At 39.7% G+C, this 27,727-nt stretch overlaps 1 protein-coding gene across 7 annotated transcripts in view; it reads right to left on the reverse strand.

The window, feature by feature from the left end:
- Positions 1-25,623, reverse strand: part of PLCB4 (phospholipase C beta 4) — a 425,441-nt gene extending 399,818 nt beyond the window's left edge. For 6 of the 7 annotated variants that reach the window (XM_017868899.1, XM_017868893.1, XM_017868902.1 and 3 more), the window contains exon 1: positions 25,471-25,620. The gene's annotated coding sequence lies outside the window, so the exon portion shown is untranslated. Of the gene's footprint in view, positions 1-25,470 lie in introns of all 7 variants that reach the window. The other variant, XM_017868901.1, reaches the window with a different exon arrangement.
- Between the last annotated feature and the right edge of the window lie 2,104 nt (positions 25,624-27,727).

Consider the following 27,727-nt stretch of genomic DNA (forward strand, 5'->3'; position numbering starts at 1 on the left):
GATTTGTTTCAAAACAATCCAGTTGGGGTCACTGAGGGGGAGGAGTAATGGATGAAATAAAACTGGCCATGAGTTTGTTATAGTGTAATGATGGATATATGAAGGTTCACTTTGATATTCACTGTACTTTTATGTATATTCAAAGTGTTCCATAATAAAAGTTTTAAAATGTTCATTCGATGGAAATTATTTGTGAAAATACACAGAAAATGCACAGATCATAAATATCACAACCTTTCTGTTTTCAAATACTCTCTTACAAAAAACAAAAGAAATACTTTAGGCAAAATTTTAAAATCAAATATCACACTAGGAAAATGAAAAGCTTATGGGTATGGTTTAAAAAAATCATAAAAATGGCTTTGAATATTTATTTCAATATTCCAAAGCCAAATAACACATATATATTTAGCTGCAATAAATCTTCTGTTTCTTTTTTTATTTTAGGTATCCTGCTTTGAATTAAGTAACATCAACATAGGAACACTGGTTATCTCACGCTTGTCAGAAATTGTAGGTAGTTAAATACACCTTTGATTAATGTAATTGGGGAAATGAATAACATATCATTAGTATCAATGTGATGTTTCATCAACAAAAGTCTTCCTAATTCCAAGATCCAAGAGGGAACAATTTTTTTTGAAATCCTTTATTTGTGGCAAAGATTTGGGGCCACACATATAAATTACCAGATTTGCTACCTGCTTATCCTAGCTGAGTGATCTGTCACTGCGAAACAGCCAAAAGATGGGCACTTTATGGATTATACCACTCAATTTGACTAAAATTTGAAACAGCAAAAAGGGGCCATATGACGCTAAAGCTGAGCTTTCACAACAAGCAGGGAAAGTCACACACAAGTAAAATCATCCTCACAGCCTAGGAATTGGACTTCCTGACCCCGCTAGACACCACTACTGGAAACCTGACCCTAGACATAAAATAAAAAGCAGGATTTATGTCATGGTTTGGGGGAAGACCATGTGTAAAGCTGTGCCAAGCCCACATCAAAGATAAACCAGGTGCAGGAAGAACCTCACATTCCCTCTGAACAGAAAACACACCGAGACCCAACACTGAATCCTAACATGAGATGTGATGATTAAAAACAAGAAAATAAAAAACATAGTTCATGGTCTTCTATTTTCTTTTGCAAGTTTTCCTGGCCTAAAACAATCTGTTTCCTTTCCAATAAAGAAACAATGCCAAACTCTGAAAAGGAAATTTGTCTGACTTAATGGGTAAGCATATAAAAGCTGGAAAAGGGAGTATTATGGGAAAACCAGAACAACTCAGCCTCAGGAGGCAGGTTTCCAAATGTATCGGTAAAAGGATTGAGGGTCAGAGGAGGGAGGGTAGGGGTAATAATTATGAACGAGTTACATGATGGAGGTCAGCTAAACAAATTCAGTTGTTTTCAATTTGAAAATCACAGTTCTAGCCATTTACTACATGAGCTAAGAGAAACATCCATTAGCTCACATCCATACTTAGATATTTTACATTCATGCAGCCACAATATGAGGACTAGTTTTATTAAATTTGCAATGGTATATCCTAAGGCCTTATGTATTTAATAAATATGTGTCAAATAAGTGAATGAATGAAGTAGCATCTAATACTTACCAAATCATGAAATCTAAAACTAAGCTAGTAGATGTGACAAAAACAAAATTCCCAGGTACGGTGGCTCTAGCTATTTGTTTAGCCAACATTTATAGTGTTAGGAGCCAATATACTACACTAAAATGATTTGCTTTCCCAGATACTAAGGCAGCTAGGGATAGCCACATGACACAGTTTTGACCAATGAGATACAGGAGAGAGAGCTCTGAGAAAGTTCATTCTCATGATCAATCCCTCATTCCTGAAAATAGCTCCTGGGTGGTGCAAAGCCATCTCATACCTATGAAGACAAATGCTAAATGATAAGGAGTGGAGAGAAAGAAGGAACCTCGTTTCCTGATGGCACTGCTGAGATGCCACATCTGCCCCAAATGCTTAGATTCCTAAGCCTGCATTTCTCTTAAACTTCTGTGAGTTTAGGCTGCTGTTTTCTATCACTCGCAGCCAAAAATATTCTAATATATACCAGCCATAACTTATTTTCCCCCTTCTGTATCCTCAGAAGCTGCTCCTATTTTAACTAACTGCGATGCACCCTATAGCTATTCAGTAACAGTTACATCATCATTGCAGTGAAAACCTCATCAACAGTTTCCACTTGTCAACATTGAGGATGTCTCACCCAACGGGCTCACCAGCAGGCTTCAGGGAGAATCAAAAAAACATCAGAAACAACAAGGCACATCACTCTCCCAAGCCACACTGTGCTTTTCTAAGGACCATTACATTCTGATACTAACAATGCAAAAGAGAATGATGACAAAAAAGACAGCAATGCTATTCCAACGACCAAAGAAATGAAGATTCTTCTAAGTTAAGACAGTCTTAACCTGTGTCACAAAGAAAAGTAAATATTTAGGGGCGTGGCTAGATTAAACACCAGAAATGGAACATCACTAAAAAACAGAAAACAAGAACATGAACATACCTCTTGAGGGCTGAAGAGCTGACCTGATTCAAATGCTGCTACTCTGCTTTATAGGGCCTCAGAAATGCACCTTCTGTGGAACTTAAAATTCTACAGTAGGCCGGGCGCGGTGGCTCAAGCCTGTAATCCCAGCACTTTGGGAGGCCGAGACGGGTGGATCACGAGGTCAGGAGATCGAGACCATCCTGGCTAACATGGTGAAACCCCGTCTCTACTAAAATACAAAAAACTAGCCGGGCGAGGTGGCGGGTGCCTGTAGTCCCAGCTACTTCGGAGGCTGAGGCAGGAGAATGGCGTAAACCCAGGAGGCGGAGCTTGCAGCGAGCTGAGGTCCGGCCACTGCACTCCAGCCCGGGCGAGAGAACAAGACTCCGTCTCAAAAAAAAAAAAAAAATTCTACAGTAACTTCTGTTATCTGTGGATCTCTCTTGATAAACATAAACTCCTAGACCTCAGGAAGCAAGCCTGTAACAAGTATTGACAAATGCTGAATGAATGAAGAAGCAAAACTACATAGAGATTACTTCTCTGAGGGACTTTATGAAAATCATGCAGTCCTCAAAAAGAAAAAAAAAAAATCTGTAAGCATCACTTCTAGAAATATAATAATGAGTCGAATTAATTGTGTATTTAATGGTCAAATGTCTGTAGAAAGAAAAGCACAGAACTACAACTAAGAGGTAGCTATTACTGTATAAACCAGGTGAGGTGTTAGGCACTTTGCATCTGGTATTTCACGCAGTCTTCACCGCTCCCCAGTCAGGCACGAGTCTCTCCTCTTTCACATGAGGACAAGTTCAGAGGGAGCTTTGGAGCTCACCTGAGGTCACATTTCTAGCAAAAGACAGACTGGATATTCAAACCTAGGAAGGTCAGAACCTAGGAAGGCCAGCTCTCACGTTTCTGCTGTACAATACTGCTTCTCACTTTTGTCCTTATGAAAATATTATTTATAAACTGCATACCTACATTAGCTGAGGAAACATTCAAAGGGACCTTCAGTCTGTGGCCAAAAACTAAGCAAGGTGAGGCTCCATCATAACCTCAAGCACAATTACTATGTGCCCATATCATAAACCAGATGTGGTTCCGCATGACCCAGATAGTGACTTTCTCTAGTTCATTTTACAGCTGTAAAGACTTATAAAGGCTCTACATACCTATGGCATGTTTTACTTTAAAAGTTACCGTGTACTTGCATGACCTAGAAATGATGAAAAGAAACCTATGAGTCAACAGCATTAGTTTCTCTCAGAAATCAGCCCTCTCCCATGTATGGCACAAACATTCCAGCTCTCCTGTCACATTTACAGAACATGCGGCACTAAGACCCTGGGGACCCTGGTCTCTGGGGAGGCTTACAAATAAAACCCACTGTCTATGAATACAACATATCGAATTGATTGAAGCAGTTTAAAATAATGAATTCATTTGAACCAAAAAGAGAAACAACTCTACCGTTGAAAGAAAAAAAAATTGAATGTATATTGCAATGTATATTGCAACTCCTAACACTTTGCATTGAATAAATACTACCTCTTTGAAGCTGATGAAAACCTCTGTGAAAATATTTATCCAGTAAACATCTCAGTGAAATAAACTGTGATGACTCCAAAGAAGCCGAATTTAACAACTTCATAAATTCTCATGGAGAAGAAACAGAATCACCACCCCCGAAACATTTGGTAATTATTTATACACAATATGCGCACAGTCTGTGATGAACGTGCAGAGATGCAAACGTTACTGCAGTATATTAGCTGAAACATGAGTTTCTTTACTCTGCCATTTCAGGTTAACTTTTCCAGCGATTTTTTAATAACACGGAGTATTCTGCAACTCCTCACTTCTACCACGGAAGCTATATAATACCCATTTGAAGAAAAAAAAAAAAACACTAAAAATGTGTTAGAAGCCAAACTTATTTTGGGATAGTTATCGGGTGACAAAGCATGCTTCCATTTTTTTTCCTCCCCCTTTCTATTAGTTAGTTATCTATTATTTTAAGATTTGCCACACACATATATTTGAAAAAAATATGATTTAGTAAAAGGATGTTGAGTCTTTTCCCAAATAATGGCTCGATTCTCTTTGGAAAGATAAACAAATCCTTCTTTTTGTTTCAGTAATCTATCATTTCAATACTTTCCCATGACACAGACACAGGCACACACACACACACACACAAATAATATTCTCAATTAAATAACACTGTAACACACAGTTTTTCTCCTATACAGCCGTTTTTCAATGTGTTCAATGTTCACCAAAGGCCAATGATTTCAAAAAACAGGTTTCATAACAAAAGAAATGGGAAGAAGATACTTTCACAAAGACACTATCAGACCATAGTCCAAAAAGAACTCTGCATACAACTTCTTTGAAAATCTCTGCTCCAAAACTTCAAGCTTTCTAGTAAATTAGGACTCGTTTATGAATGCTTACCTTGCTTAAAGTATACCTTGAAAAGGAGGAAAAAAGCATCTCCCTTGCATTTAACCCCACCATCATACTGACACTGCCCATTTAGAAAATGAAATATTGAGGTCCACATTAACTGCTATAAGCAATTCCAGGGTTAGAACTAAAAACAGGATTAAGTGTGAAAATACTTCCTTATTCACCAGTTAACTTAATTTCTTTCTCCACATCTTAAAGTAATTCCTAACAACTGACAAAGGCTCCAAATATTATACAAATATCTAGTCTACAAATAAAGTTTTAGGAGTTATATTAAGCAGATGTCTGATGATATTGGACACAATCTTAGAACCACTTCCTACATACAAAGTCTAGCCATGAAAGGAGTTATTGGTTTTAAACAGAAAATTAAATGAGCTAATTAAATATAGATCAAAGGATGTTCTACCATGAAAAGACCAATTTTTGTCACTCATGGAAAAAAATGTATCAATAAACAAAAAGCAGTCTGGTGTTTCTTGTTCTGGCCTATCTTGGTTACCACCTATTATAATTAGATTAAAGGTAGTTTTGCCTTCTTCCCTTCTTCTTTGTGCTTTTAAGTTATTTTCCGATATTTTTTAAATAATCACATATTACTTTTATAAGTAACAAAGTTATTTTTAAAAATCTTAGACACTACTGAGATATAATCTCCTTTTAATTAGGATAAAGCACGTGTTAATATGTTTTTAAATATATTGATAATTAGTCAAAATTAAATTTATAACTTTAAAATAACTTCTTATCATATTGTCACCTATAAATTCTGGTACAAAATCACATTAAATCTGTTAAGGTTATTTTGTACTTTGAAATAAGCTAACTAATGAACTGATACATACATTTCATATTCATCTATTTCTGCTCCAAATATTAGGGAAAATTACCTGTTTTTTGTTTCAAACCATTCTCCTTTCTCTGTGCTATTTATTATTTGCCAACTCTTCAAGTATATTTTTATATTTTATATGTTATATGACATCATGTCATTTCTTTCTCTGACAGTTATATTAGTACTATAAAATACATATTTATATTCTGTGTATATATGCAGAAGTATATATACATTCCTCAATAAAAGTACACATATATTTACATATATATACACATTTATGAATATACCTATATGATCTGTACTGTTTAGAGATTTCCAGCAGAAGTGCCTGTCAATCCAGTTTCAGGTTTTATATACCTAGGCCAACCTGACCAACTAGTTTGACAAAGCTAACAGTAGTTTTGAATTCTATTTTTTTCCACTTAAGTGACCCATTGTTTAACCAAATCAGTAAAGAATTTTGCAGATTAGTAACCTCATTCCTCTTATTACACTGGTCACCCTTACCTTCCCCAGAGACCAATATCCTGCAATCACCATGACTTGATTCATTAAGCATTTATTTGGTACTTAGTATTTCTCATTACTGTGAAGGGAAAAGCTTACAGAGTGTGGCAGTTCACGAATTATAAATGTAGCTGAAGGTTTAACACTTATCTGTGCATCTTGCTATTAAGCCAGTAATCTCTAAATTCTTCTAATGATGAGAATGGGAATTAATGTTTCAATTTTCTGCTAACGTTTCAATGCCAAAGGTGATGTGATGAGGTCCTTGTATATGTCCACAGGACTTGCTACACATGGCCAAGCCAGTCCAAAGGTCACCTCCAGAGTCTATGTATGAGAAGAACTGCACTGCAGCAATCTCTTCAAAGAAAATTCAACAGTTCCCTTTCCTTCTCTCTAACACCTCATAAGAAAGGCAAAAAAAAAAAAAGAAAAGCCATAATAAATTGAGTCTATCTGCAATGACAGAGGCTGATATTCTATTCCCTGTCTGGATGCCTGCTTCAGTGAAGAAACCATAGCATATGTATCAGGTTGGCTGGCTGATGCCACCTGCAAGGCAACAGAGTCCCAGTAGAAGTAGAAGCAGGCTGTGCCCTCAGGGTCTGATGGTGTTAAGATGAGAGTTTTTCTGTGGACCATGTGAATACTATGGAAGGTTGTCAAGTTTGAATGATCCTGAAAAGCCTCCATCTGAGTGGGTTGTCTGGACAAGGGCACAGAGACACTCCAGTGATCTTCCACTGGAATATGAGGAGCTGATATTGCAGTGCTCAAAGTAAATTAATGGCATGATGCCAATGGACCTGCAAGGGCTCTCCAAAAAAATCCACCAGGGTGTGTATGAGAAAGAACTGTCCTTGAAAACAAACAGCACCTGCTAAGTGCAACAGCCTTGGCCCCTTTTATGTCCCCCGTGCCAACTCTGGAGGAGCCAGACATTGGTAGGAGATGAAGAGAGGAGAGTTAAACTAGGAATTCCTTTTCTTCCATACTGCTAATCACTAAGCCTGGGCTCAAGCCTAAGAATGGAAAAGGGGAGAAGCTATAAATTGGATGGAAAATGGACGTTTTTTTTTTAATACTACATTTTTCTAATATTTGAAAATTAGGTTGTTCCAATACAGTAAAATGACTGAAAAACTATAGGATGTGCCAAAAAATATCATCCAAAGTACAGGAGAGGAGAGAATAAAGCTATTTTCTGTTTATGTCTTACTAAGTGTGGCCCATTCAACAAACCAATTATACTAAGTATATAACCTATGTATAGTATAAAATAAGTCTTGTGACTTTTTTCCCATAAAGTTAAGTCTGAAAGAAAACTGAGAAGATATAGAAAAATCAAAGTGCAAATGTAATATGTTTCATAAAATGTTAACCACAGAATATAATTATATCAACAACTTTAAATGTAAATGGACTAAACATTCCATCTATATGGCAAAGATTATCAGAATGGATTTTTTTAAAAGCAAGAATCAACTATATGCTCTCTACAAAGAGACACATTTTAAATGGAAACACACAAACAGATTGGAAGGATGAAAAATATTATGTAAGCGAAATAAAGTTGAACTGGCTATATTAATAAGACAAAATAGACTTCAACACAGAGGATTACCAGAGACAAAGAGAAACACTTCATGATGATAAAAGGGTAAATATAAAAGAAAGAGTTCTACAAGCCTAAGCCCTTCATTTAAGAGAGCTAAGTACCCTGAAACCGGTGATGTGAAATGACTTGCTGATGAACACATAATCAGCTAGGGCAATGGCCAGCTATAAGTCGCTTCTCCCAATTCCCTTTTCAGAACCTTTTTCCTATGATCGGTGCTCCTAATCTGAGTTCATTCAACATAACAGCAACCAACCTATTTGATCAAAACTATCAACTTGGTAACTAGGCAAAGACAGCCTTGCAAGGAGGGGAAGACCACATGGAAGGGGTAGAAGAGAGTAGAATCCTGAGCAGGGTCTGACTCCAGACTGAGGTGCTGCAACTTGCTAGTTACATGGCCCTGAACAAATTATTTAAATGGGCCTCAGTCTCTTTATCTGTAGAATGAGGATATTGCCACCTATCTCACAGGATAGATATAAAAAACAATGAGGAGGAGGAGGAGGTCAATGACTTGACCAAGGTCACTCGGCTTCTCAGTAGCAAAGCGAGGACCCCACAATGCACATCATACACGTTCACAACTATTTTGCTAAACTTCCTCCCAAAGGAGAGTCCCTAGTGGAGTTCCTGACCTTCACAAGACACTTCAAAAAAATGTTCATTTCCTTCCCAATAAACCGATGATGTACTTGCGAGTAACTTTATAAAGGTATTTCCACATGGGATCCTCACACAGAAACATATATCCTTTTTCATCTACATACACAAGTTTGAGATGATCACTTTTTCTCATCATGATGGCTTTGTCTCACTCTTTGTAAGATCTTAAGGTCAAAGTGAGTGAGGTAGGCAGGGTAAAAATTCAGTGATAATTTAATTTATATCATCTCTTATAATCCAAATTGAGCCACATAGTTAACACATTTGAAATCATCCCTCAAAAAAAGAATTTTAACATATCATTCTGCTCAAAGGAAGAAACAGCCATTCCACTGTTTTGTGGTTACAATAACTAAAGAGGCGTCACATTCTCAGGACTGTAAACTCAACTTTCAGTTTGGTGAAGGATTCTTCAGAAAATGAACTAATACCCAGGGGTAAGTCTGTGCTGCTAAGACCAATCCCCGTATAATATGTTCAAGTATCTTGGCAATTTTGTGGATTATTTTTATTATGTAATTGAGGATGTTATACAAATAGGCGTGATTTACAATCACGCTGGTCTTTCTCTTTTCAGAGTCTAGTCAACTATCTTAAATGTCAAGGTTACCGTCAAGGTCAATATATTTCACCCCAGGAAAGTAGGTGTCAGCAAGGCAGATAATGCCCACTAATGCTGCCTTATATAAGGCAAAATTTAAGAGTAAGACAAAACTTGATAATTAATGTTAAAAAATGCATTGCTTAGATACTAATTTTAGAAACAACAGAATGCATACAAATCCAAAATAAGATATACAAAACCATGAAATAAGGAAGGAAAGTAAAATAACAGTTTGTGGCCCATGTCCTCGTCTTACATATTAGTTTTAGGACACATTTAAAAGCCCACTATGTGCTAGCTACTGTACAAATCTGATTTAAAATTTGAGAATGAATAATGCTGCTTGAAAGAGCTAAATAGCTCATAACTAATGTATTCAAATAAACTCAAATGACCAAACCAGCTCATGTGACTCACTGAAAGTTCACGCACATACACAAAGGAGACGAACTTTTATTCTGTGACCTCATTCTATGCTGTAGCTATGCTAGGTTCTGAATAATATTTTAAACACAATATATCACACTTAATCAGATGTATGCATTACTTAACTAATAAAATAGCACTATACTGTTTAAAAAGTTCACTCAAGTAATACTATTGTGAAGAAGAAAATTTAATATATTTTTTTTTATGTAAAGCAAATCAATGTCATGCTTTATAGTCAAGATGTCTTTATAGCCAATCTTTATATTAAAGAATGTCCCGAATATAAATCATTCAGCAGTTATGTTTGCTGTTTTATAACCTCAATTCTACAAATATTGTATTTCTCCATTAGTGAAAAATTTAGATGGAAATTAATAAATAAATTAACTCATTCATAACACCTCCATTGTGCTGTCGGGTTTTTTCCTGACAGGCACCAAATTAAGCAAAACACTACAATGTACTTAATGAAAGTCTTATGATAATTCATCCTCCACACAAAAAAATTACAAAGAGAAAGCACCAACTAACTAAAGAGAAATTAAAATATTTCCTAGACTACTGTTAATATGTTAGGAAAACAAAGCCAAAACCATTTTTATTTTGTTTTAGAAAATTACCCCAGGACTTACATTGATAGCAGAAAAATTCAACAAATACACATTACTTATCAAATTATAAATTAGGCAATGATTCAAGTTCCTAATTATGGAAAAAGATTTGAGCTCATTTAACATGACATGTTTTAATTATAAGACTCCTTACAGAAGTATGTGAAATTCACATAGAAAAATGAAATAGATAAAGAAACAGGCTAAAGAAAGACATGATTTATCTCATCTCTGCCTGTAAACAAATTAACTCTTATGAAAGCTCAGTGAAAGCAAATATCCTATAAACTAAACCAACTCAAGACAAAAATCACCTTTTGAAATTAGGAACATGTGTTCAAATGCCAAAATTATTATTCTGATATATTGGTCCATAATACTTTGTTTTTATATCCCAAGGTCTGCTTTCATCTGCCTGTAAAAGAAACCCTCCACTGTATTAGGTTTCTAGGACTGCCATAACAAAATACCATAGACTGGCTAGTTTAAACAACAGAAATTTATTTTGTCACAGTTCTAGAAGTTCAAGATCAAGGTGCCAGTGCCAGCAAGCATGGTTTCTCCTGAGACCTCTCTCTTTGGCTTGACGACTGCTACCTTCTCCCGTGTCCGTGTCCTCATATGGCCTTTCCTCTGTGCCTGTACGGTCACAGATTCAGGTCAGGTCAACCTTATTTTGAAACTTGTCTATACATCTGATCAACCATGTGACCCTGAGTAAGTGCTGTAATCACTCAGTTTTCTTAGTATCAAATGGTGGTAATTATACCTAATCTGCAGAATTGCTGAGACAATGAAATGGGATTGTATTCTGAAGGCCCAGGGCACACTGTTTAAGCCTAATAAATGCTGGGTTAGGGGCCCGGTCTTAAAGAATCCTGGTAAGTTTCAACATTTTAAAATACTGCAAAGCCATCCAGTGAAGACTCAAAAATGTCAAAGAACTGGCTCCATTTCTTATGTATCCCATTCCACAGTGTGACTCAAACACCTGCAGTGCGTGTGTGTGTGTGTATGAGTGTGTGTGTGTGTGTGTGTGTGTTTGTAGAGAAAGAGACTTCCTCTCTGAGGGTCTCATACCCTGTGTCTCATATCCTGTGTGAGGAAAAGAAGCAGTTATTGGTAAGCACTTATGTTCCCTACACCATAACCCTTCTGCGATAAGGCTGCTGTCACCTCTAGAAGGAAATGGATAGGAATTGCTCTTGCGATATTCTAGACCAAAAACCTGCTGACAAATGAGGCATACCTTCCATGTAATTATTGCCTTAATCTTTCCAACAAAGCTGGAAGCACTTTGGTTCAATATAATGTAGAACATTTCCAGAATGTTTTCAGAAGGCATCTGCTGCTCTTAATTAACGAGTGGATTCCTCCTGATCATCAATCTTTATGGAAAACCTGTGGGTCTGCCATATTTATAATACTGTAGCTGAGAAAATAAAAATTAGCACACAACAAAATGGTTTGGGAGAGCCTGATTCTAGCAGAGTCACTGCCAGGATATGTATTAATACCCAAATCATCTGCACTTTTAAATTTCCTCATTTCCCTTTGGTAGCTGCACAAGAAATCCCTCTATGCTACTTATGACAGATGGGGAGAAACTTTAACCAGTTACTTTGAAACTCTTTCAAAGAGAATGAAAAATGGACAGAATGGGGCCAAGCTTAAGATTCTCAGAGGGCCTCACAGGTCCAAAAAGTCTCTAAATAAAAGGAAATATTTATTCTCTATCTGTATTTCCAAGTGCTATCATGAAGTGTTTTCTGAACAGCTGCAATAACTAAACTATAATCCTCCTAAATGTTGTCTGCATTGAAATCTGAATAATGATATATCTAATAATTAACATACTTAGACAGCACTTTTCAACACAAAGCTAAAAGAAATCTGTGAAAACAAAAGAAGCCAATTGTGAAAAGACATTTCTTAAGTCCTATTAACACTTGGCGAAGGGGCCTGGTGAAGACTGTCAAAGACACTCTTTTCACAAGATTCAAACCACTATGAATAAAATGCTCCCTTCTGGTTTTGGAACTATAAAAGATGTTCTTTCAAAACCAATATTCAGCAGAATATTTCCCTTCAATTAATTAATGACTTTCTTGCTTTCTCTGTTTGGCATTGATGTACTTGCAGGTCATTTTGAAAATAAAATGCTATAAGAAAATAAATACAAAGCATTTTAAATTACTAAGAGTCCCACTTAATAAAATAATCTGATTAAATAAATTATTGTCTTCCTAAATTTCCAACCATGTTTGAAATAAGAAATTTATTTTCTAATTCCTACACACTGTAGGAAAAATGAGAATAACATGATTAAAATCAAACTCATAAAATAGGAAAAACAATATGAGTATGTGCCTATCAGGAAAAAAATGATAACCTATCTTGAGGGAAATGTCTCCTCTGGATCTAGTATACTAATTACAATATTAGGGTTTCTGTTACCAGAAATAATGGATATAGAATTTTCAAATTATTTATCATATTTCCAAATTGATTATTCTGCTAGTTTTCAATGACCAGTGTAAATAATCATGAAATACTTTTTTCTTTAGTAGGTCAGCAGATGTCTTCAGTTTATACTAAACTTTGGCTTTTTTTTTTTTTTTTTTTTTTGCTTAATCATCAGATTGTTTTCCTAATTTACCCAATCTGCAGACTTTGTAGTAATGGCATTTAGTTATTTATTCATTTAAGAGACATCAACTTAGTCACTAATATGCACCAGATTGTTCCATTTCCTAAGAGTCATGCTGTGGCTAAAATTTGCAAACTATTCAACAGGAGGACTAAAGTAGGGCACCCAACCTGGACTGGAGTGGAAATCAAAGCAGGCTTTATAGGAAGATGGCAAATGCACGGAGTCTCTAAAGGCCTGTAGGAGTCAGTTGAAGAAGGGGATTGAGTGCAAAGCCACAGTGTCCACAGTGCAGCAAGCTTTATGTTCTTGGATTTCAACACAGCCTAGTATAAGTGATGCATATAAAGGAGTTAAAATTTCATCACAGAGGTCAGGCTGTGGATGGCTTACATTTGGCAAATTAGGAAGACAAATTAATCCTGATAGCAACAGGGAGCTGTTGAAGTATCTTAGAGGTAATGCTATAATAAGATTTGTTTTGTGCAAATTACTTTTGCTGGTGTGGAGAATGGAGTCAATGGGCAAAGATGTAAACTTATAAAGTAGTGTCTATTTGTCTCCCCCAGTAAACTGTAAACTTCTGAGAGCAAGATCTCACTGTTAAAGTACCTGATGTTCACTGAATAGCCAACAGAAGACACACATGAAGGCACAGATGAGAAAGAGACAGTATAGAGAGACTGAATGAAAAAATTCTTGGAACAATCAAGACACGAAATCACGCGGACATAAATTCAGGCTAGCGGCAATAGGAATGGAGAAAAGTGAACAAAAATGAAGGATATCGATGGGGTAGACTCAACAGACGGACAGCTTGTTTCATGAAGATTTAGAAACCGGAAGGAGACACAATTTTGGAGTGAAGTTGAGGACTCCTGTTTTGTACACTTTGATTTGAAAGTCCCCATAGACTTCAATGTCAAGATCTCCAGCAGACAACAGGATATATCTGGAGCTCCAACAAGAGGTCAGTGATAGAGGAGTCTTCAGTAAATTGAGGGTTATAAAAACGGTAGAAGTGAATGAGTTATCTTATATAGAAAGAGTTTACAGAGTGAACACAGTCAAAAGCAATGTAGAGACCTCCAGAGAATACCATTTTAAGGGCTAGGTAATGAAAGAGGTACTCATGAAGCTCTGCCTCTAATCTATGAAAATAATGTATAATGGACAACCAAACCCTTGAAATCAAGGACTTCAGGAATATATAAGGGTAAAAGCAAAAATGAATTAATCTAGTGCAATTCCTTCAGGATGGAGAGGTGATACGACTTTTCCAGAGTAACCAACTCTGAGAACTTGCAAAGCAGTAGTTGCTAATAACCTAATAACCAGTATCTCAGTTTCTTACTCCATGCAACTTGGAGGTAAGAAGAAATGAACTCTGATATTCCTTATAGCAGTATTATTTTATGGTTCTAATTAAGTTCCGTTGCTTGTTCATTCAGGACAAGTACACAAACCAAAGAGCAGACTTCACCTTTTCAAACAACAGGGCCAAGAAAATGAGAGAATAAATGAGCCTGAAATTTCAGAATCTTACTGCCATGCTGAACAAATGGGGAAATACAGCTTGTTCATTTCTACTCAGTGATGCTAATGATTCCATTAAATTGACTTCTTTGAAGGAAAATTAGTTAATAACCTTAATTTCCTCCTAGTCTCTTCTCCCAGGTACTGACATTTTAAATAAAATATTTTTTATAAAATATTAAAAGCAAAGGAATTATATCTATCTTAGGAATCCAACTCCATGTCAAGAGACTTTGAATCCTTCTGTCTGTCCTATCTATAAGCCCACATTTTTGGTTAACCAGATAAACACACAACATTTCCCATTCTACGCATTTCCCGAGAAGCATAAAGCAAAATCCATTCCAAAGGGAACTAAAAAAAACTTATTTAATGTTACTCTAAGGCCTACCACAAATTTTACTGATACCAGCCATGTGGTATTGTAGAAGATTCCCAATTTCAATTTCAATTTAATCAATGTAGATGCAGTTTTATTTTCTTTGTCCACAAAACCAGACCATAAGCTTTCTACCCTGGACTGACTGCTCAACCATGCAAACCTCTGTTCTAGAGGGCAAGTGGGTGGGGGTCTGAAACTGGCCTTCTCAGACCATTCACCTACTTTTTCCACCCTCATCCTCCTCTCTCCTGCCCTCTGGTTTCTGTCTGAGTTCGGCTAATGGAAGGCACCAGCCAACATTTAGGAGACAGGCAGAGAATGAGGAAGGTATATATATTCCCCTCTGTCTCCCTGGAGGGATATTACAGGCTGACAGGGTCCCTCTAGAAAGTGATACAGCTCTTGTCAGCCTTTCTTGCCCCTTCCTTAGAGTAGGACTAACTCCCCATCACTGCTGGGTCTCTCTTTAGCACTCACCCTGATTGTGTTCCCTACACCTGCCCACATCTTCCAAAGGGTCCCTTTAACAAGCCCTCCTCAAAGGACTGGGCATACACATGCCATCTGCTCCCCAGCAGGGCCCTGAATGATACAGGTTGAAAGAGTGACCAGGTGGTGCCCTCCACTGTGCTTTCACAGACATTATCAAAGGAAATTGTCTGTAAACTGTGAAACACGATAACATTTCCATGAGCAAAACCTAGCACAGACTCTCTTGAATATGCAAGGTTTCAATGCCAAGGAAATATGACTGTCCCACCATATTTCTACAATTCACAGTGTGTTGTAAAAATAAACATGCAGAAGGCATACAATCAGAATCTGAATGTCACTGCCAACCGAACCAGAATTTTTCTTAAAAAATGAATATCTGGAGAAACAGATGAAAGGACTAAATCCATCTTTGGGAAACAGAAACAGTATTTAACTTTCCTGTCATTTATCTAATCAAGACTCACTAACCCCGACTGAGTCTCAGTCTTTCAAATAATGTTGTAAAATTCACAAATAATTCACTTCATATTATTGATAACAATTACAGTTATCAAAGTAGTCCCTTCTGAAAACAGGAATCAATCAGTGACCTAGATTTCCTGTAATATTTTTCCCAATATCTCTTTAAAAGAGAACATGATGTAGCGGCCAGGCATGGTGGCTCACACCTATAATCCCAGCACTTCAGGAGGCTGAGGTGGGCGGATCAGTTAAGCTCAGGAGTTCGAGACCAGCATGGCCAACCAACATGGTGAAACCCCATCTCTACTAAAAATACAAAAGTTAGCTGGGCTTGGTGGTGCACATCTGTAATCCCAGCTACTCGGGAGGCTGAGGCAGAAGAATCACTTGAACCAGGGAAGCAGAGGTTGCAGTGAGCTGAGATCGCACCACTGCACTCCAGCTTGGGCAACAGAGTGAGACTCCATCTCAAAAAAAAAAAAAAAAAAAAAAAAAAAAAAAAAAAGGGAAGGGAAAGGGAAAGGAAAAGAAAAGAAAAGGTGTAGTTTCTAATTTATATAGTCCATTATCTACATATCATTTCTAAAAAACATGGCCAGGCCAGGCACAGTGGCTCACACCTGTAATCCCAACACTTTGGAAGGCTGAGGTGGGAGGACTGCTTGAGCCTAGGAGTTCAACACCAGCCTGGACAACATAGCGAGACCCTGTCTCTACAAAAACAGAAAAAAATAGCCAGGTGTGATAGTGTGCGCCTGTGGTCACAGCTACTTGAGAGGCTGAGGCAGGAAAATCACTTGAGCCCAGGAAGTTGAGGCTGCAGTGAGCCATGATGGCACCACTACACTCTAGCCTGAGCGATGGAGCAAGACCCTTTGTGCACATGTGTGAGAAAATAAAATAAAATAAAATGTAAAAAAAAGAGTCATGGACATTAAATTCAGGTATCCATTAAATAAAACTATTAAATAGCATTATCTCCTAATCTTCTCATTCTTTAAGTAAAAAGTAAAAGAGATTCTTAAATAATGAGTATTTGAAAATCTAAAGCTACAAACACACCTGGATAGGATTTTTTAGCAATGAAATTAATTTTCCCAGGCCAGTATTAACATCTGATCTATCTGTGTTGGCTGTGGACCACCTCACTTCGCTAACCACAGATTAAAGGGTGCTTATGGACATTTTCCTGCTGGGAAGGGTCTAGAGTTTCAGAGCTCACCAGATTGATCAGAAAACAGATTTTCAACTCTGATTTACAAGATACGTCTTTCTTAAAGAGTTTTTACATTAGCCCCTGAACTGATCAATTCGTTTTGATTAAGAATTGCATTTTCAAGGGATTTTAAGGACATAGTCTATTTCTAAAATCACTTCCTGTTATGCCATATACAAGTGAAATCTAACTGAATTAGTAAAGCAAGGTAACAATATGGGACATGATGCAATTAGAGGCTATGTTCAGCTGCATCATCAGAGGTTCCACAAATTTCATGGAGACCTTTTTTAAAGGCAATTCATCAGTGCTCTGTCAAAATTTGAAGTGTGCATAGGCTTTTGACCAAATAGTTCCATTTCTAGAAATTTAGCTACAAAAAAATTTTCTCACACATGTGCACAAAGACCTATGAACAAAGATCTTGAATCTTTCAGTGTGCAATAGTGTCAACAGAAGAATGATTAAATAAAGTACAGTACATCCATACTACCAAATTTTATGCAATGTTAGAAAGAACAAGATAACTAACATATTGACATGGAAAGCTCTCCATGACATACAGTTAAGTGGACAAAAGCAAGTTAGTCACAGAAAAAAAGTATACAATATGATCCAGTTTATGTAATAAGAAAATGACATGTATATATACTTATATATGTAAATGTACAGAAAAAAGGAGGGAAAGAGGCTATCTAAACTATTGCCAATGACTATATCAGGGAATGGGTGTACGTGGAAAAGGGTACTTTGCATTTTGCTTCCATATTTCTGCATCATCACTTCAATTGGAACATACTAATGTATTACTTACATCATTTTAAAAAAACAATGAAAACAAAAAAATTATAAGAAATCCCAGAGAGGGCTTTGATGATTTGTCCAATAATAGCGTCTTGGCAGATATGAGAGAAACACATCCCGAAGGAACTGCATTTTCATTTGATCCAGTGTGGTCTCTCATTTAAAAGCACCAAGGAAAATGAGGGCTGTTAAGTGGACTGCACCTTGAAACACTAGCCTGCAGAAACAGATCTGTATTCCATATTCCAGGACAAATATAGCTACTACCAAATAGCAGGGGGGACATCTTGTGACTGGTTAGAGCTCACATCAGTGAGGCAGGCAAGGGAACCTCTGTGTCTCCATAAATGAAGTCATCCTATTTCTCTACACTTGGGTGTTCTTATTTATTTATTTATTTATTTATTGAGACAGAGTCTCACTCTGTCACCCAGGCTGAAGGGCAATTGTGTGATCTCGGCTCACTGCAGCCTCTGCCTCCGAGGTTCGAGCAATTCTCCTGCCTCAGCCTCCCGAGTAGGCAGGATTACAGGCGCCTGCCACCACATCCGCCTAATTTTTGTATTTTTAGTAGAGACAGGGTTTTGCCATGTTGGCCAGGCTAGTCTCAAACTCCTGACTTCAAGTGATCCACCCTCCTCGGCCTCCCAGAGTGATGGGATTACAGGCGTGAGCCATTGCACCTAGCCAGGTGTTCTTATTTTAAAGGAGCATCATGAAACAGGAGAAAAAACCATGTCCTTCCCCCCACCAACTTTGCAATTTGCCAACAGCTTGAAAAAGTGGGGTATAGGGAAAGAACAAACAAGCAGAAATTCAGAATCTGAAATCTATGTACACTGGAAATAAATGACCATAACAACCTTTTTAAGAAATTTTACAGCCAAAAAAATTAAAGGGCAAAACAAAAACTACTGACATTTTCTAGTACACGGTGTTTCCAAGCACTTACAGTTAACAAAAGGCTCAACATGGGAGCTCCTGGGTCCAACCACAAATGTGCTTTGTTTGGCCACACCATGGGCTGACAGGTTTGTTTTTCATGTTAATTATTTCCAAATATTTTAAAATGAGAAGACTCCAAATAAATCTGGATTTCATGCTTCTCTTGAAAATGTAGAGGCACTGGTAATCCTGAGCCCTAGGCCCACCTGGCAGAAACTTGTCAGAACCGAGTGGTAGCTGCCCCATGGGAAGGGGCACAATTGGGCCCCTGGATGGGCACAAGCCTCACCACTCCCTAAGGTCTCTGACACCTGGTCAGCCACACTTGGGCCTTTCACTTACCTGGCCCTTGGAGGAATCAGAGTATACAACACCCTCACTAAAACCATGAGGAACTTCACCAGGTAAAAACCGGCCTTCCAGAAAACTAAAGGCCGTTTAGGTTACCACAAAGTAGCATTTAGTACTCTCCCTATCTCAGATTTCTGGCATGCAACTGCACAAACAGAAGTACCTAGAATTAGATAAGAACGCACAGCTTTATCCTCAACTTCTTATTCCAATTCCATATTCACAGCAGGATTGCCAGAAGCTTTTGTCATATCTCAGCCTAGTCACTTAAAATAATTATCACAAAACTTGTTATGGTAACAAGTCTTTCTGCAGCATGCACCAGCTTAATGACAAGTAATACACAGTATGGTGGTTAGAAGTTGGAGTTCTGATGTCAGCCTACCTCAGTTTCAGTCTCAATTCTAACTTTAACATCCTGGGATGATTAACTTAACGTCTCCTAACCTCAGTTTCCCCAAATATAAACTGGAGATGCTACTAGGACACACCCAAAAAGGCTGTCAGAAGGATTAAATAAAGTGGCACATTTTAAGTGCTCAACAAATGTCTGTTGTTTTACTTTGTTGTTGTTATTATAATACTATGTAAAGCAGAGAAGTTGAGTACTCTCAGAGAAACTCCATGGAAGAACAAGAGCTATGATGACTGCCCCTGAACACCAGAGACCCCTAATTCTTCTAGTGGAGGTCTTTCTCCCTCCAGGCCTAAATGGCTTATATGTTTTGTTTTGTTTTGTTTTGTTTTGTTTTATTTTGTTTTAGAAAAAAAAAAGCCTAGCTGGGAGACAGATACCCTGGGGACAGCATCTGGCTCACTGAATTATATTCCGAAACACCAAAGTCACAGAATTTTGAAGCTATTATGACTGAGTTAATATTAGGTCCCTCTGTCCAAATGCAGTCACTGGGCTTGGCAAGTCCAAAGGACGATCTGGTACTTCATGGTGGTCCTGTGGGCTGACTGAAACTTTCTGTACTTGCAGAGTGGCAAAGTAAGTGTCCCTTGTAAGTTTTATAGGAATTTTCTCAGGCTGTTTGTATGGATAAGGTCAATGCCATCTACCCCTATGAAGGAGAACAAGATGAGAGCCATAATACTAGTAGTACCATTAGGAGAAGGGGCACTAGCACTTGTTAAATATGCTTTAATTGTTCAGGAGCGTAAGAAAGGCAATGTATCTTAAAGGAATGATTTTCCTGGCCCAAGGGTGTTTCCACAGCTACAGGTGGAATTTCCCAAACCTGGGCATACCCAAAGATCCTGGGATCCTTTGCAGCTGTAGTAGCAGCAGTAACAGTATGCTGCATCATTCACAGTGCAGCACCAAGCACTTTTGCCCAATAGGGTTATTCTCCTCGTTTTACAGATAGGGCAACTGAGGTTCAGAGTGGATGCCCAGGGTCACACAGCTAAAAGAGGGCATCTGTCAGCATTCAAGCTAAAACAGGGCATTTGTCAGGAAATCAGTGCCTGATTCCAATGCCTGAAGGTCTCAGCAACCACTGCTCAACGCAAACCCACAGTGAAAACACCCACCCAGCCAGGGGCCTCTGGGAGGAAGCATTTCTTGAGGAAACATCATCTTCACCTTGTGTGGGTCATGAATGCCCTTTGCAATATGGTAAATCTTAAAGACCTTTCTCAACATGATATTTTCATTTTATTATTATTTTTTTAATAGAGTCTCACTCTGTCACCCAGGCTGGAGTGCACTGATGCGATCACAGCTTACTATAACCTTGAACTCTTGGGCTCAAGCGATCCTCCTGCCTCAGCCTTCCAAGTAGTTAGGATTTACAGACATGTGCACCACAGTCAGCTAATTTTTTATCGGTATTTTTTATATAAATTGATCTTACTGTGTTACCCAGGCTGGTCTCAAACTCCTGGCCTCAAGTAATCCACCTACCTCAGCCTTCCGAAGTGCTAGGATTAGAGATGTGAGCCAGCATGCCTGGTCCAGCATAATATGTTTAAATATATAAAATTAAATACTTAAAAGTACAATGGAAATCAATCTCATTGAAATATAACTATCAAAATAACTTTTTAAAGGGATATGTGAAGTAATACATATGTTTCTCTTCAACCCACTAAATGCCAAGATCTAGTAGTAACTCTAACACCTGCCCCAATTGTCACTTGGAAGTCAGTGAATATAAAGATGTAATTCATTTGCCACCTACATTCGTGGACCCACCAAAGGGCATCCTTAGCCCTAAAATGAAGAACTCCTTTTCTGGAGAAGAAAGGGAGATGTCAAATGTAAAATCAGAGGTCTGTGGTCTCTTCTCCCTGGATGAGCCGCTTACAATTAATTACTTCAAGTTGCTTTTTTCTTCCTGTTTCTAAGGAAATGGCTACTTCAATTCACTCATGTCTGGAAGCCAAAGACACGCTTAATTGTTCAGGAGGACAAGAAGGGCAATGTATCTTAAAGCAATGATTTGCCTGGCCCAAGGGTATTTCCATAGCTAGAGGTGGAATTTCCCAGCCCTAGGCACACCAACAGATCCTTTGAACTTTGAAGGAGACTCCCAGGAAAGGGGAGAAGATAACACTATCTTATGGTCACATGGTGTGTGACATTCTTATTGAAGGTTTCCTAAGTAGTGAGTAAGAGAGGTGTTCAGAGAAAAACCTTCTGGTTTATGTCCATTTCAACTATTTTGATTTAATAAAGGAAAGGAAAAGTAGACAAAGTTCATGCAGGGAAAAGAGAGACTCTACTGGTCATTCATTCCCTGGAACATAAGGATCTCCTAGCTGAGATTTGAAAGGTACAGCATTATTACTTTCATCTCCTAGAGAAACTTGGGTTAACGCCTTCAGCATAGAAAAGCATCCAAAGGCGTGAGCTTCCACCCAGATTCTTTCCACCCTTCCACCCAGAAAAAGGGGTTTGGGAGTGGTTGTTGCAATGAAGTGAAGTGGGCCTTACAAATAAAAGTTATTCCAGGGTGATATTTTCAAAGCAAGCTTAATTCCAACCAAGACAATGCAAACGTCGCACTCATCCACTCGGTAATGCATAATCACCCAGGTCTGCCTCCACTGGGTGGCAGTTAGCTAAAGAATCACAGCCTAGGAACATGTAAAACCTTTATATCATTCTAAGGCATAATGATATTATGATATAAACAATATTACAATTTAAGAAAGTATTTCTACTTTAAAGGGTGAGGCTTTATGAAAAGCAAAACTATTAAACAAACAGATACTAAGGAACAGAAGAAAGAGCTACACAAGGTTATTCATTTCCCCAATATGAGAGGGAAATAGGAAAATGTGGAATGGACAGCACTGAGAATTAAGCAATGTCCTTGCAAACACAGTTAACATCTGAAAACCAATAGCAAAACCACAGAAAGTCACTGCTGCCACCCACCAGCGATGAAAAGCTGTATTTATTTCCCAACAGGCAGATAAGTCTCCTTGACAGACACTAATATGGCCTACACATTCATATGTTATGAGGTGAAAAGCAACTATTTTAAAAACTTCAATCTGGACATAAAATACCAACTGTGATCATTAAAACGTCCCCATTAGTCCTTGACCTAATTTTGCACATCAAATACAGAAGTTCTTGATTTTATAGGGACTCACTGTGGAAGACAGTTTATTAAAAGACCTGGGCCATTGGTGCTAATCAACATGCTGTTTCACCCTTAAATCATAAGAGATCACAAACAATAATTTAGTCACAGTCTGCTAAATAATTTTAAGTTTCAAAGAAAATTTATACTTCCCCAAGAATCGTTGAGTTCACTATTAAGTGTGCAGAACATGAGAAATCCAAAATCTTTCTTACATTACCTAAGTGCTCTAATCCGAAAACATAAAATTTACTCTCAAGATTTCAAAATAAAAAATCAAACTCAGCTAATTACTAAATTTTTTGAACCTGCAAAATGTTTTCATTAATTCTGTTATTTGAGTTTGCCAGCTGCATCTAAAAAACTGGGGAAGAAAATTCAGACACTAAACTCAGAAGCTAATTTCATTTATATTGTTACATCCTTTCACAAATTAGCATGCTAATGTGATCGCAAGGAAAACAGCACAGCAGCCCTGAAGCTCATTTTCACCTCAATTTTACTTAGAGGGTGGGGTAAAGATGAATATCAGGCAAGCATTTCAATTCTTAATAAATCAAACCCCAAAATCAAGTTAGTGATATCTTAGGAAAATACCATGTTCATTGAAATTGCCAAATGTAACTGTCCCATGTTGCCAAAGTCAGCAGTATACATTAATCTAAAGTCAGTTGTGTATAATCTTGGGAAAGGCAAACTAGCTGTGCTACGGGCACTGAATGGACTTTGCTGTGGTTGAAATATTTCAGAGGTGATACAGATTTTAAAATCTTTTCTGCAAAAGGTTTTGATAACCTGTAACACTTTTTCAACTACCGTATTTCTTTATCTTAGAAGGCAAAAACACACCGCCTCACGATTCCAGGACATGTAAGCAGTTTAACACCACTCACATTTTCAGGCATACAAATATAAAACTTCCAATAGAGTATTTTAGAACAAAGCTTTCTGCGTGGGTATGCATTTGCAAAATAAAGGTAGAATTATTCCGACAGATTTAAATGTGCACCCAGTGATCAAACGGAGTCAGAAATTCTGTTTTGACAGTTACTTGTAGAACAGCATTTTCAACAGCGATTAATTCAGAGCTGGGTAGTAATATCATCAAAACTAAGTTCTGATTGTTGAGTAATAATATAGTTGGAAGGAAGTGTAGTACATAAGCTAATATGTGGTACCTTTAGCTATGTTACAATATGTCACATTCAAAAGGTTACTCATCTGGCAGCAAGTCTTATGTTCATAAAAGTGCCAATAAAAATGTTTTGCCATTTCAAAAAGTGATTTTTTATGAAAACAGGTGATCTCCAAAGATGGCAATCATTTATTAAACTACTACAGTTCAAAAGGAAGATGATATAATAGATCAATACACCAGCTGAGAATCATGCAAGACTGTCCTACGAAAAACAGCATTCTGGATTACATAACACAGATAGTGAGGGATTACACCTCGTGCCCCTGCTGAGCTAGACTTTTCATCTTCTGTATGATTCTATAACTGAGGCCACCCAAATTTGAAGAGTATAAAATATGAGGGTCTCCGTTCAACCACACATTTCTGAAAATGGCAGTCTTGAAAACAATAAATGAATAAAGTTAAAATTTTACCCCCACACACACACACCTACACACACACAATGTTTCTATTCTGAAGAGCACAATTGTTCAGATACTTTCTTAACCTCCTTGGAGCCTCCCCAGGTAAAGTCACCAGTTGCTTTTCCTGGTCATGTTTACATTATAAATCTGATTTCTCTTTAAAGGGGCAATTCAGTATCATTTTTAAATGATATATAGCTGCCTATGTTTGAATGTCACTATTGTCAGACAAAAAGAATTATTAAGCAGCTATCTCCACATATATATAACTTAAATATTATAGACCACTACATATCACATATATGGTAAAAAGGAAAAAAAAAGACCTTTCCTGAATATTCTAGCCAAAATTAAATTTCAAATACATGTTTTAGAACAATAGCTAGAATTACTACAGAAGTTAGGAGGAAAAAAAGAAGAGTTGGGTCATCTTTCAGACATATCCATATTTATAGAAACTATAGTGGGGCAGTTGTGTTTCTAGGAAAATGCTAGTTTTATGATTCTAGATAAAGTTGCACTTAAACACACTTGGAAATTAGAGAATTCCATATTTCCATACTTCGATTCAGTACCATGAATACGAAGTCTACACTCAGAAGTATTGTACTATACAGAGTCTAACTGGTTAAAGCAAAAGCAACTTTAAAATTCTGAAAATAAGGATTTCCTTCACTAATAGGCTTTTAGGAGGCCCGAACCCTGCCCCCAATGAGTGCTAAGCCTGTCAGTGTTGTTTTAAGTGGAAACGGTCAATCATTTCTATGATTTCCCCAGAAGAGGCGAGAAGATCCACATGCATACACATTTACATGCGTTGCACGGTGCCAACTATTTCCAACCAAAATAATCATACACACGTCGAGCCGAGCTATTTCTAGCCCAGAAGAGGGTGAAGGTCTGGAGAGAGTCTGAGGAAACCCAGCAGGCGATGACTACAGGGGAAGGGGGATGGCGTCTGGGTCCCCTGCCTCCCGCGCGCACAGGGCGCCTCGCAACCGGCACCTGCACGGGGTCCCCGCTGGGCATCCGGGTGCGCGCGCGCGCGTCCGGGACGCACCCGCGGAAAGCAAACAAGCCCTGCAGGCCAGGGCGGGAGGAAGCATCCTCGGGCGGGACCCGAAATGCCTTTTCCTACCTGTCACTTTGCCTGGAGCTGCTGCCGGGGATGCGGCGACGGCCGCTGCCTGGAGACCAAGTGTGTACGCGCGTGTGTGTGCGCGCGCGTGTGTGCGGGTGCGTGTGTGTGTCTGTGTGTGTGAGATCTTGTTAGCGGTGCAGCTCACTTACTGCTGCTCCCGCGCCCCACCCCCATCCCCGCCATAAAGAGCCGCCGCCCAGCCCCTCCCGGTGCAACCCAGTCCCGCCTCCCTCCTGCCTCCGCCCCCTCCTCGGCCTCCAGCCTTTCCCGCTCCCCGCCCTCCCACCGCGCGGTTCCTTACCTCAGCTGAGGGCGGGGGTCTCCGCTGTGGCGTCCTCGGAGAGGCCCACGGACAAGCGCGCGCCCGCCCGCCCACCGCCGGGCCCTGGCGCGTCCCCCGGCTCCGGCCCCGCCGCCCCTCCGCCGCCGCCGCCTCCTCGCCCTGCCCGAGCCTCCCTCCCTTTCTCGCCTCCCGGCTCCAAGCCGACTGTCTCCTCGCAGCCCAACCTGGCAGGCTACGGAGCATTGCCCAGTGCGGCGCGCTGGGCTGGGCTGGGGGTGGGCAGGGGCCGGGCCCGCCGCCCGAGTTGCCGCGAGCCCGCGGGGCGAGGAGGGGGCGCCGACTGGGTCGGGGACGCAGCCTCGCGGGCCGGGGGCCGAGCAGCCGAGGCGGGTGGTGGGTAGCGCCAAGAGGAGGTGGGTGGGGCGTCCGGGGAAGCCGGCCCGCTGCGCGCTGCTCTGGGGTCTCCCTGGCGGCTCCCCGTTGCATGTGCTCCATGCCCAGGGGTCGGGGGCGCACGGAATGGTTCTGGGCGCAGAACCCGGGGAGCGAGGGGCAGGACAGCGGCATCCTCCTCGGATTGGGGACCCGTAGCCCGCCGTGGGCCGTGTGGAAGGGCTCAGGACTGGCCAGAACGGGGCCCCCAAAGCCGTTGGCTGGGTGGGGGACGTGCTTATTTGTTTATATTCGGTTTCATAAACACATACAGCGCTTACAATGCGTCCTGCGGTATTCTAAACGCTTTTTATTCATTTAATCCCTAAAACAATCTTCCAAAGCAAGTACTACTACCTCTTTTTATTTCGCGGGTCTTACACAGAGCCACAGACATTAAGTGGTTCCAAAAAGTCTTCCCACAAGTGCAACCTCAGACATGCAAACCCCCCAGACTTTGGTCCCCGGGATGCTGGGGCGCTGCTCCAGCCAGTTCCTGGCTTTCCCCGGCGCTACAACGGCCCCCAGGTGCCTCCGAGTCACACTCACACCCAGACCCTAATGGTGTTCAGTCTGGCATCACCCTTGTGTGGACCCTCACAACGTGCTGCTCCCGGACTTCGGAGGACTCTCTCCTCCCAGGCCACTCCACCGCCTCCTCCGCCCGGCCGGCGGCCACCAAAACCCGGAGACGTGGCACCTGCGCATTGGGAACTGGGGCCATGCTCGCAGCTGCACTAGGCATGCTCAGCCGCCTGTGCCTGTCCGGCTGGCCAGGAAGAAAGAAGGGGCCAGACAGGGCGAGAAGTGTAAGAAATGGAGGGGGAATGTGTGTGCAAACAATCGTCCAGGCTGTGATGGGCAGGGGCAGTTGTAGATGCAAAAGGCTCATTCCCCTGGCACATCCTGGCCATTTCCCGGCAGGGTTAAGAGATGGGGGGAATAATCATCAAAAGTTTAACCAACTGGGCATCCTTAAGCAAGGGGGGGGGGGGGGGCTGAGGCCCCACTGACCACTTCCCAGCTCAACTACTAAACTGTAATTTTAGCTGAGCCTGGAAAAAAAGCTCCTCAGCAGCTGAAGCTGTCTGCCTGTGAAGAAGCCAAGAAAAATATCCCAGACCAAGTTTCCCTGTAAGATTGGAAAGGAAAGACAGATCCCAGTGAAAGGCTGGTGGCTCTTCACTGTTAGGGATATTAAAGATGTGGTGATTTTGGCTGGGCACAGTGGCTCACGTCTGTAATCCCAGCACTTTGGGAGGTCAAGGTGGGTGGATCATCTGAGGTCAGGAGTTCGAGACCAGCTTGGCCAACATGGTGAAATTCCGTCTCTACTAAAAATACAAAAAAAAAAATTAGGCGGTCGTCGGGGTGGGCGCTTGTAATCCCGGCTACTCAGGAGGCTGAGGCAGGAGAATCGCTTGAACACGGGAGGTGGAGGTTGCAGTGAGCTGAGATAGCCCCATTGCATTCCAACCTGGGCCACAAGAGCAAAACCCCGTCTCAAAAAAAAAAAAAAAAAAAAAAAAAAAAAAAAAA

The sequence above is a fragment of the Rhinopithecus bieti genome, unplaced genomic scaffold (assembly GCF_001698545.2).
Source record: "Rhinopithecus bieti isolate Rb0 unplaced genomic scaffold, ASM169854v2 scaffold_4658, whole genome shotgun sequence".
Taxonomy (NCBI): Eukaryota; Metazoa; Chordata; class Mammalia; order Primates; family Cercopithecidae; genus Rhinopithecus; species Rhinopithecus bieti.